Source organism: Pogoniulus pusillus, chromosome 9 (assembly GCF_015220805.1).
Source record: "Pogoniulus pusillus isolate bPogPus1 chromosome 9, bPogPus1.pri, whole genome shotgun sequence".
Taxonomy (NCBI): Eukaryota; Metazoa; Chordata; class Aves; order Piciformes; family Lybiidae; genus Pogoniulus; species Pogoniulus pusillus.
The window spans coordinates 4687007-4698180 of record NC_087272.1 but is presented as its reverse complement, the minus strand read 5'-3'; the positions used below and the strand labels follow the sequence as shown (position 1 = coordinate 4698180).

General features: G+C 46.9%; 1 long non-coding RNA gene across 5 annotated transcripts in view; it reads left to right on the top strand.

Annotated features, from left to right (window-relative positions):
- Nucleotides 1–9848: 9848 nt before the first annotated feature.
- The window catches only part of LOC135177961 (uncharacterized), a 191922-nt gene continuing 190596 nt past the window's right edge, over nt 9849–11174 (top strand). For all 5 annotated transcript variants that reach the window (XR_010303277.1, XR_010303276.1, XR_010303278.1 and 2 more), the window contains exon 1: nt 9849–10053. This is a non-coding gene — a long non-coding RNA (uncharacterized LOC135177961). The remainder of the gene's footprint in view (nt 10054–11174) is intronic.

Below are 11174 nucleotides of genomic sequence, written 5' to 3'. Positions count from 1 at the left end.
GGCTGCCCAGAGAGGTTGGTGCAGACGTTCAAATCTCACCTGGATGCATTCCTCTGTGACCTACTCTGTGTGATCATGCTCTGGCAGGGGGGTTGGACTGGATGGTCTTTTAAGGTCACTTCCAACTTCTAACATTCTGTGATTTGATGGCAGACCTGCAGATGGCTGTTGTGATCAGTCACTCCAGCAAGACAAGAAACACTTTCTTGAGCATAGTTTAGGAGTGTGGATTGAACTTCCACAGCAACTAGGACCAAAACAAACCAAAGCACCTTCTGCACTAAGTGAAGAGTGCATGTTTGACCTTATTAAGACAGCGTGGTCTGTGTATGTGTCCAAACCAAAAACCAGTAACAAGAGGCAAACCAGAACACTCCACTGCACATACTTCTACCCCTGGGGAGGTGAAGAGGGACGTGACAGATCTTAGCCATGTCACTGCATGAACTGCTGGAGAGCACTCAAGTGCTCCAATGAAGACCATGGACATAAGACCTCAATAGGAGAGAATGAAATAGAAAATTACAGTTGTTTTGTGTTTCCATTGTTCCTGGGCCTAAAATACAGACAGCCCATGAAGGTCTGCTCCTGAGGAAAGGAGCAAACCCTCTACTAAGCACTGTGACACTGTTTGACAAAAGCTCCTTCCACTTTATTCCTAAGACTGAATATTTGCTTGTCACTGCCCCTGCATGAGTTGTGGCAGAGATGCACCTACAAGGAAGGGTAATTATGAAAGTTATATGTCTCCTATTGGCTTGCATCATCTTGCCAGTGTGCCCCAAATAACCAGATCAACCCATGTATATCTCATGTGATAAATCTGGAGATTTCAGGTGTTTAGTGTCTCAAAAAGGTCGTCTCAGCAGTTGCAAGTAGTGGCTGTAGAGAATTAGGGAGGGTCTTCTAGCTGAGTCCTTTTAGAAATTGCCGGTGTGCTTTTGTGTGTGTTGTTTAAGATTGATCTGATCTGATGCTAATGCCAAAGCTACCCATCCAAAATTCTGGGGAGGGAATGGCTGCTCTGTGAAGCCAGCAGAAATGCACTGTGCAAACTTGGAAACTGCAGGAAATCTCCTGCCTGGGCACAGAGTAGCAAATGGTGGTGAGAGTCTTCCTATGCCAAACTCTCCAATACATAACAACAGACAGATTAGCTCCTGGTTTTGGTGTAGGTTTTAGGCACAGGGAAGAGTGTGGATTATTAATCTTGAAAAGACACATTAACATGTGTGAGCAGGTGAAAATGCAATCACAGATGTATTTGTTCCTTTCTGCTTGTGGCTTCTGGCTTGGATTCAAGCAACTGGGCAATGAAAAAGGAAGCAGACTGAACGTCTTGGCTTCTCTCCAGCACTCAGGTACTGGCAAACCAAGTCTTCAACTATAACATTGTGAGCATTTTTCATACAGATGCTTGTATGTTTGTCTCAGTGTGGGTTTAGTTGATTTCACAGGAACCTTGCATGAGAGCACCCTGGCACATTGCTGGGTAGGACCAGGATGCAGTGAATGCTGTCACTCGGTGCAGTCCAAAGGCTTTGTCTTCAGTAGAGCCAAGAGAAGGGATCATGTTCCCTTAGGTAGCCAGCATACTGCAGCTGGCTCAAGTGTTCATTTGTGGATGGAGCAAGGGGATTGGCTGTGCTTGGATTGGAGTCTGTGTTGTGAAGAGCCCTGCCAGATACACTAAGCTCTTCAAATATCTGAGCAGATGCCTCCCGAAAGCTCTGCCACCAGTGTGAGCTGGGAATCGTACTCCTTACCTTACGGATTCCAGACCTCCCTTGTTTACTGGCTCTGAGAAATGTTACCTGCCTGAGGTTCAGCTGCTGAGTTGCTGTCTTGCCTGAAGGTTTGGTCTCCTGCTTCCCTCAGTTTAACTTAGCAGTAACGTCGTTTCAGAAGGTATTGGTACAGCTCTGACTTCCCTTGCCTCCTGCTCCTTCCTCTGTCAGGCATCTCCCTTCTCTTCCTTGACTCTTCTTTCAGATCCCAGCTTTTTCCACGCTCTTGCTGTGTCCTGCCTCATAAGGTATCCTTCACCCTTTGTACTTTTCAGGCCATGGTTGCCCACTTCAAAGACATTACTGGGCCCTGAGAAATGTGTAACGGGGAAATTTATAGCAGAGGAGAGGGAATTTGGACCTTTGGCTGTCTCTCTGCTTTTTTATTAACAAATACCCTTTGGTAATGAAGACTTCAAGGGGGCTTCATTAGGGTTTAAGAAGAGAACAGCATGAAAGTTAATTATGTGGAGCCAAGAATCTGTATTTTCCCTTCAGCAGTCTAGCACTGTGCTTTAAAGGCAATCAATGGAGACTTGTCTGGCAAACATTCAGTCTTTCCTTGAAATGTTCAGTGTAATTAGAGCCTCTCCTGTCTGTCTTGAGAAGAGAAATTGTTTGTGGACAGTTAGCAGTGGAGTACTGTACTCTGGCTTCAACCTTTATCATAATTATTACCAATATTCATGGAAATCTCCCAAACTGAGAAGAAACAAGAGCTGATTACTGAGCTAATTGCCTGGTAATGAATTGCTGCTGTTCGTGGAGAAATATTCTATTGAATTCCCCCCCCCCCCAGTTCATTTTGTTTAGGGCCCTCAGTATTTGCAGTGTAAATACAAACCAACTTACAAGCTTCCTGTAAAAATAGAGTTATCTGTCCCATGGTTGTGACTACTTTTTCTTTCTGATTGGAGTTATGAATCACTGTGAAGGGGAAAAGGAAAAGAAAAAAAGGAAGGAAAATCCAAATCTGTCTGAAGTAAACTGGTTGAAGGCACACAAAGATGTGATTACTTTCAGAGAAACTACTGTCAGCTGGTTATGGGGAAAATATTCTGTAGTGTTTCTTTGCTTATACTTGGTTGATACATTAAAGCCATAATGTCTTTGCATGGCACTCTTGACTGATAAATCTGAGTCATGATATGGTTGCTGTAATTGCAATGCCCTAGCACAACTCCAGGCTGGGCAGTGAGTGGCTGGAGAGCAGCCCTGAGGAGAGGGACTTGGGGGTGCTGCTGGAGGAGAAGCTCAACAGGAGCCAGCAGTGTGCACTTGCAGCCCAGAACGCCAAGCAGAGCCTGGGCTGCAGCAGCAGAAGTGTGGCCAGCAGGGCCAGGGAGGTGATTCTCCCCCTCTGCTGCACTCTACTGTGACCCCACCTGGAGTACTGCATCCAGTTCTGGAGCCCTCATTACAAGAGGGCTGTGGAGATGCTGGAGTGTGTCCAGAGCAAGGCCAGGAGGATGCTGAGAGGGCTGCAGCAGCTCTGCTGTGAGCTGGGGCTGTTGAGTCTGGAGAGGAAGAGGCTCCCAGGTGACCTTCTTGTGGCCTTCCAGGATCTGAAGAGGGCCTACAAAAAAGCTGGGGAGGGACTTTTTATGCTGTCAGGGAGTGACAGGACTGGGGGGAATGGAGCAAAGCTGGAGGTGCAAATGGAGCAAAGCTGGAGATCTATAATTGTATTGGCTCTGTTAGATATATTGTGAGCCTCTGGGAAATGTAAACTAGAACCAAGACAGGCAGTGACTCCACCACCTCCCTGGGCAGCCCATTCCAATGCCAATCACTCTCTCTGACAACAACTTCCTCCTAACATCCAACCCTAGCACAACTTGAGACTGTGTCCCCTTGTTCTGTTGCTGCTTGCCTGGCAGAAGAGACCAACCCCACCTGGCTACAGCCTCCTTTCAGGTAGTTGTAGATGGCAGTGAGGTCTGCCCTGAGCCTCCTCTTCTGCAGGCTGCACACCCCCAGCTCCCTCAGCCTCTCCTCCCAGGGCTGTGCTCCAGGCCCCTCGCCAGCTTTGTTGCCCTTCTCTGGACACCTTCCAGCACCTCAACATCTCTCCTGAATTGAGGAGCCCAGAACTGGACACAGGACTTAAGGTGTGCCCTGACCACTGCTGAACACAGAGGAAGAATAACCTCTGTTATCCTGCTGGCCACACTGTTGCTGATCCAGGCCAGGATGCCATTGGCTCTCCTGGCTACCTGGGCACACTGCTGGCTCATGTTCAGCTACTATCTACCAGTAGCCCCAGATCTCTTTCTGCCTGGACACACTCCACTCTACTTGTGTATCAGTGCTGTTCAGAGTAAGCATGTTTAAGCTCTGTTTTATTGGTGTGCAGGCTTTTGATTGCTTCTCCAGTCATAAAGCTTTCCACATAAATGTGCTGTGCTCCTTCTTTTACCCTGTTCTGTGTCTTGCCACATTATGCTGTTCCTGACTTCTCTCTGGTTGTTCCCCTCAGTGGGCAGTAGTCCTTGATGAAACATCTTTTGTTCTCTTCCCTGCTTTTTTTTAACCATTTCTTTTCTGTTATATTCAGCAGGGTTTGCTGGATTTGTTTGTTTGTTTGTTTTCTGTCTGGCTAGGCTTTACTGCCTTTCTTGGACATCAGAAATGCTTGCAAGCAGTTTAAGGAGCACATTCAGAACTCTTGATTTCCTAAATGGTGCTGGCGGCTTTCTTTCCTGCACTCAATTCCTATCCCCTCTGGAGGCTGAAACCATCGGATTGCATTTGGGTCTCCCCCTCCCCCCCTTTTCATTTTTGGGTGTGGTGTGCAAACCAATCAGGTGTTACTGCAAAGCAAACCAATCCATGCACGAGTTGCAAAGTAAATCTTTGATAGATTCCTGCACAAGCAGTGATTGCTGCTGCTCATTCCACAAGGGCCATGCCTGGAAACTCGGTGCCTCCAAGGCTCTGGTCAGGCTCTTCAGCCAATGTCCATGTCCTAACCTGATTTGGAGTAGGATTTCTGTGGATGTGATGCTGATGTCTGTGCTGGTTCTCTGGGCTTTCTCAGTGAACTGAATCCAGAAGATCCAAGGCAGAAGCAGTGTTTTGATCATGGAGACAGAGAAATGGTGTTAAAGCTGGCAGCGCAGCACAGTAATCCTTTGCTTGTGAGTCTGTGGCTAGCTTCCAAAACTACTGCTTCCCATGTCACTGACTTGTCCTTTGAGTGTCTTGGTACTGCTGTGGCTGATTTAACTCCAGAGAAGCCTGTTGGTATTTGGTGTGTGAATTTTAAAGTGCTGGGACAGCATCCAGCAAACAGACCCCGGGAAAATGGAGGGATTCACAGACACGAGCTGTGTGTGTCTAGCCAGGAAGAACTAGGAAGGATTGTGTGTTTTAAGGGAAGTGTTAGGGTTTATAGCCTTCCTAAGAAAGCAGTCTTGTATAAAACAAATCCCCCATGCCAGGGGCTGGGTTTGGATTTGCACTGTACACAAAGGGTGTCTCTGTGCAGCTGGGGAACACGGCAGAATCTTTCTGCTAGGAGATGAATATCACAGAACCACACAGAATGGCAGGGCAGGAAGCAACCTTGAAACTCATCCAGTCCAGCTCACCTGCGAGAGCAGGATCTCCTAGAACAGATCACACAGGAACACATCCAGGCTGGTTTTGAATATCTCCAGAGAGGGAGACTCCACAACCCCCCTGGGCAGCCTGCTGCAGTGTTTGTCACCCCCAAAAGTGTTTGCATGGAACTTCCTGTGTCTTGACTTCCACCACTGCCCCTTGTCCTGGGCATCACTAAGCAGAGCCTGGCTCCATCCTCTTGGCACTCACCCTTTACATATTTATAAACATGACATTTGCATATTTATAAGCATTATCACCTGTTACATATCTGTGAACACATGGGACAACCCGACCCACACAACAGCAAAAACACAGGTGCTACATGTGGCAGCTCTCTTCCCATTCTGGCTGTGGCAGTGCCTAGTGTGGGCAAGTTGCAGGCTAAGCAGTGTGTAAGCATGTGTTACAAAAGCAGCATCACGAGGAAGCTGCACATGCACTGCTGGAGTGCTTCAGACTTCTGTGAGCTCATCTGGGCCACAGTGAGATTGGTAGAAGCCAGGACAATGAAAGGATGTAGAGACATTGTTCCTGTTAGCTTTTAAGTTTGGTGTCTTTGTGAAAATTAAGTGTCACCTTCTTCATGTTCTGCTCTGCTCTGTGTACTCAGATGGTCTGGGCTGTTTCCTCCTTCTGTGCCTTTAGGAACACGGTGCTGTTATGCTGTGGCTGAGCTGTGCTGTTATGCTGTGGCTGAGCTGTGCTGGGCGGCAGCCGGAGCCCAGGCTGGGCTTTGCCTGTGTCTGTGCTTACAGCATCATAGAATGGTTTATGTTGGAAGGGACCTCAAAGCTCAGCCAGTTCCAACCCCTGCCATAGGCAGGGACACCTCCCACTAGAACAGGTCACTCAAGGCCTCATCCAACCTGGCCTTCAACACCTCCAGGGAGGGAGTAGCCACAGCCTCCCTGGGCAACCTGTGCCAGTGTCTCACCACCCTCACTGCAAGCAACCCTTTCCTAACATCCAGTTTCAATCTCCCCTCTGCAGTTTAAACCCATTCCTCCTTGTCCTGTCATTACAAGGCCTTGTCAATAGTCCCTCCTCAGCCTTCCTGTAGCCCCTTCAGATACTGGAAGGCTCCTCAGAGGTCTCCTGGAAGCCTTCTTTTCTCTAGGCTGGGGAGCCCCTGTCCTTGTAGTTGTGAGCTCCTTGCTGCTCATCACTGTCCCTTTCTAAGCATTTGCTGCCCACTGATACTGAATAGGACCGTTCAGACTGACCTGCCTTTTACTGAGTGCCAAGGAAAGGGATATGTGGAAGATGGCTTCTGTAGCTTCAAGTGGGAGGGAAAACTTGCACCAGTAACAGATCTCTGCAGGTTTCTTTTCTTCTTGAGTGACCATTTGATGAATGTCTTCCAACACCACCTTGCTGTGGCTTGGGAAGAAGAGTGCTGAAGCCCTTAGCATTTTGCTGAGGAGTTTAAGTGGCAGAGATAACTCTATTGGAGAGAAATCTGTGAACAGTCAGTGTCACAAATGGCTGTTTACAGACACTGAATATGACATACACTCATTTGTACTTGAACTACTCTGGTAAGATCAGATCATGTTTGACAACAGTGGTGCATGAATAAATGTATGTCTGGGGACTAATGTATAGTAGAAGTTCTTCCCCTTACTTGTTTGTTTTCATCTGAATCTACTTATAAAGGCATTTTAGGGAATCTTTTCCTGTTAACTCAGATCTGCTCTGCTTTTCTGCTGGGTGTTGATGGAAAGCCAGCTGATGCCCTGTTCAGAGTGACAATCACAGAGCACAGATGGATGGCATGACTGTGATGTCATTTGCCTTGCAGTCTGAAGTAACACCAGGCGTAGAAGGCATGGGAGCTGACAGCCCAGGGTTGTTCTCAAATGGATCCAGGTCTAGGAAGGACATGGACCTGGTGGGGCAGGTCCAGAGGAGGGTCCTGAAAATGATCAGGGGGCTGGAACACCTCTGTTGTGAGGACAGGCTGAGGGAGCTGGGGTTTTTCAGCCTGGAGAAGAGGAGGCTCAGGGGAGACCTAACAGCAGGCTGCCAGTACCTGAAGGGGACTACAAGAAGTCTGGAGAGAGACTGCACAAAGGCCTGTAGTGATAGCAAGGGGCAATGGCTTCCAACTAGAGAAGAACAGATTCAGATTGGATGTTAGGAAGAGTGTTTTTACTACGAGTGTGCTGGAACACTGGAACAGGTTTCCCAAGGATGTGGTTGCAGCTCATTCCCTGGAGATATCCAAGGTGAGGCTGCACAGGGCTGTGGGCAGCCTGATCTAGTTGAGGATGCCCCTGCTGTCTGAGGGGAGGGTTGAGGTAGATGACCTTTGGAGGTCCCTTCCAGCCCAGCCCATTCTGTGATTCTGTGATTTTTTTCCCTTGCTAATGGGCAGACTTAGACTGAGATTTTCAGGCTTGTCCAGGGAATCCTGGCACTGCATTTACGTTAACTACAGTGGATGCTTGCAAAGACTTGCCCCACCCTGCCTGAGCTGATAGAAGTTAAAAGCTTAACTGTATTGACTTCAGAGTAGCCTACTCGAAAGTAAGGCATGCTGGCTGTGCAAACTGTGACAGAATAATGTCACATCCACCTCCAGCCCTGGGGGGAAAGGGAGCAGCTTTTATTTACAATACGTTGCTCCTCACCAGCAAGCAGACTTTTTCATGTGGGAAAGTCTGCACTTCTGAGGTGAAAGTTAGGCTTTGAAAAGACAGTTGTGGTAGCACTTTTTTCATGTCACATTAGGTAAGATGGCTGGAATAGCTGCTAGTTCACACACAATCACCCAGAATTAACCGGGTTGGAAAAGGCCTCTAGGATCAGCCAGCCCAACCTATCACCTAACCCTTCTTGTTAACTCACCCATGGCACTAAGTGCCTCATCCAGCCTCCTCTTAAACACTTCCAGGGATGGTGACTCCACCACCTCCCCGGGCAGCCCATTCTGATGCCAATCACTCTTTCTATGAAGAATTTCTTCCTAATGTTCAACCTGAACCTGCCCTGGCACAGTTCAGCCACCAAAATGCAGCAACAAATAGATGTGTGCACCACCTGAAACTTCGTTGCTGGATCTTTCTTCTCTGGCTGCATTTGATTTACAGATACAGAAGTTTCTTCTCTATAACCTCTCATGTTTCTTGCTTGGCTGAAAATTCTTCAGGTAAAAAATCATCATCTCTTGTCTGCATAGCTTCAGTTAATGGTTATTTCTGTTTCCAAAGGTGGTGTTTTTTGCTTTTAGTCATGTGCTCTGAGAGCTTCGAGAGACTTATCTATGAGACATGATTAAAATGTTTACAGTATGTGTTAGTTTAAGGAGAATTTTGTATGTAATCGTGCTGGTTTGAGGCTAATGGGAATATTTTAGTGAGAAAAAATAGGTTATAGGCTGTGAAAAGAAAACAATGGTGATGTCTGCTTCACTCATAGGCTTGCTGAGATGGATAAAAACAAGGACACAAACATAGATAAGACAGACTGTGTGTGTCTCTGTCTGTCAGAGTCTGTGTTTCTCCCTGGGCTGCTTCTGTGTCACAATCCTTCTGCTTCTAACCCCCCTTGCCAATCCTCCAAACTCACCTTGCATGTAAGACAAACTCTGGGATAAGGTAGAGGGGTGGGAGGAAGGTGGCAGGGTGGTTGGGAGCCCCTCCTGGGGACTCTGGTTTCTGGGAGGGCTGCTGTGTTTCTGTATTACTTTTAACTTGCATATTCCTGTATATAGCTGTGAACATTGTAAATACCTGCTTGTATTTTGTGCTGAGCTGTCAGTACAAAGCTTCATTCCTTAACTTGCAGCCAGCTGGGTCTAGTCTGGGTGGCTTCCTTAGTGGTGGTGAGTAACTCCCAAACCATCAGAATAATATATAGCAAACCAAGAAGAGTATTTTTTGCATGCTCTCTTCTCTGTCTCTCCTCCTCCCATCAGCGAGGAAAAGTTTGCAGCCTGTGCATTGTAAAGTACTCTCATGGCATCTTTGTAAGCAGCATCTTAAAGGTTACTCCTACAGCCTGGCTAAATGTTACCAGCTCTTTAGGGAGAGTGACAAAGATACTCACTAATGTGGAGCTAAAATCTTTTAAACCTTTTAAGTCTGGTAAACCTTCTGAAAATGAAGAAGAAATACTTTGCCTCTACTATTTCATTTTATACTCTAAAGGTGCACCTGCTCACTTGTGCTTTACAAGCAAAATGGAACATCGAGTGCCTCTCATTGGTATTCTAAGTGTGTGGGAACATCAAGTTTCAGGAAAGAATTGTTGCTATCAGTTTATGGATAAGTTTTCAAAATATGAGAGGGTGAAGGGCTCAAGAGAGGGGTGTGAGAGGCTGTTACTCTGCATTGTTTGATTTTAACGAGGAGCAGCTGAAGTGTTGTAATCTCAAACAGGTGCCTAAGCCTACAAATGAAATGGTAGGACCTTCAAGTTGTAGAAGCAAGCCCGTGAGGGCAGGCAAACCTGGGTTGGAAGATTGGTGATCTGCATCACCTGAGTGAGTTTTCCCAAGGGCACCTGGGAAGGTGAAGCAATTGAGCCCACCTGATCTGTGCGTGCCCAGAAGGCACGAGTTCTTTGTCTGAAGTGGCTGCCTTGGTGAATACTGTGGGGTGAGATCTGTGCGTGCCCAGAAGGCAGGAGTTCTCTGTCTGAAGTGGCTGCTTTGGTGAGTACTGCGGGGCGAGTGTTGTCTCGTTTGGGTGGGACGTGTAAATTGGAGTTTTGTGCGTATTGCACACCCTCCGAGGAGGCTGCAAGCGTTGCCCAAGTGCATCTTGCAGCTAGTGCTGTTTCTTTTGCAGTATTTCATAGTTATGTGTGTCTTTCAAGGGACGTAAGCGTGCTTCGTGGTCTCGTATGTCCTTTCAGATTGGAATTGCTCTGGCCATTGTTAGCTCTTAAAGTGTGTTCTGTCTCTAATGGCTTTTGTTTCTGGCCACTGGGGTGCACTTCATTTACAGTACATTTAGCTGTAAATAGTGAACATTTTCAATGAACGTAGCCATGCTGTTTTGAGGGTAGAAGTGCTAGCATTATGTTTCTGGTTATGAAATTGTAGTGCTCTCGAGGCATTCAGACATGTAAATACCATTGCATCCATTTCGTTTCAACAAGATTACAAAGTTGCGTCGCTAACAGGAGAAAGAGGATCTGGAGAATAAGCCCAAATGCACCATAAATGCTAAACTAGTACAAGGCATGCTTATTGGACTGCTTTTCTTAAACCTGGCTTTTCAGTGTGTCTGTGGCTAAGCCTTACAGTTCTCTTGCTATGATTAGGGAAGCTATGCCATGACATCCCTCCTGTGGAAGCAGGAGCTTCTGGGTTTCTGAATCTCTGTGTTAGGTCGATGGTGTCCTGAAATATGCTAGTTTACCAGGGGTCAATAACTAGATCCAAGGACACATTTGGCTAGAGGTTTTGGCCACCCCAGTTGTTGTATTTGTGTGTAAACACACTTCTGCACAAGTGTATGCTCCAAGTTTCTCTTATTCTGGATAACCTAGGTGATTTGAGACCCCTGAACAGATGCACTGGGTGAGTTTTCTTCATAGCTAAACACTATTTGTGGGTTAAGCCTCAGGTTCCAGTTTTTCCATATGGGTTGGATGTTGGTTTGGGAGTATCAGTGCATTGATGTATGTGATGAGAAGTATTCACACTGTGAATGGAGCATTTGTAGTGTAACTGCATGGAGTTCAGGAGAATTGAAGCATGGAGCTCTGGGTGCCGTGCACTTCTGGCAGTTCTTTTCTGACAGTCCTTTCCAACCCCAGCAATTCACA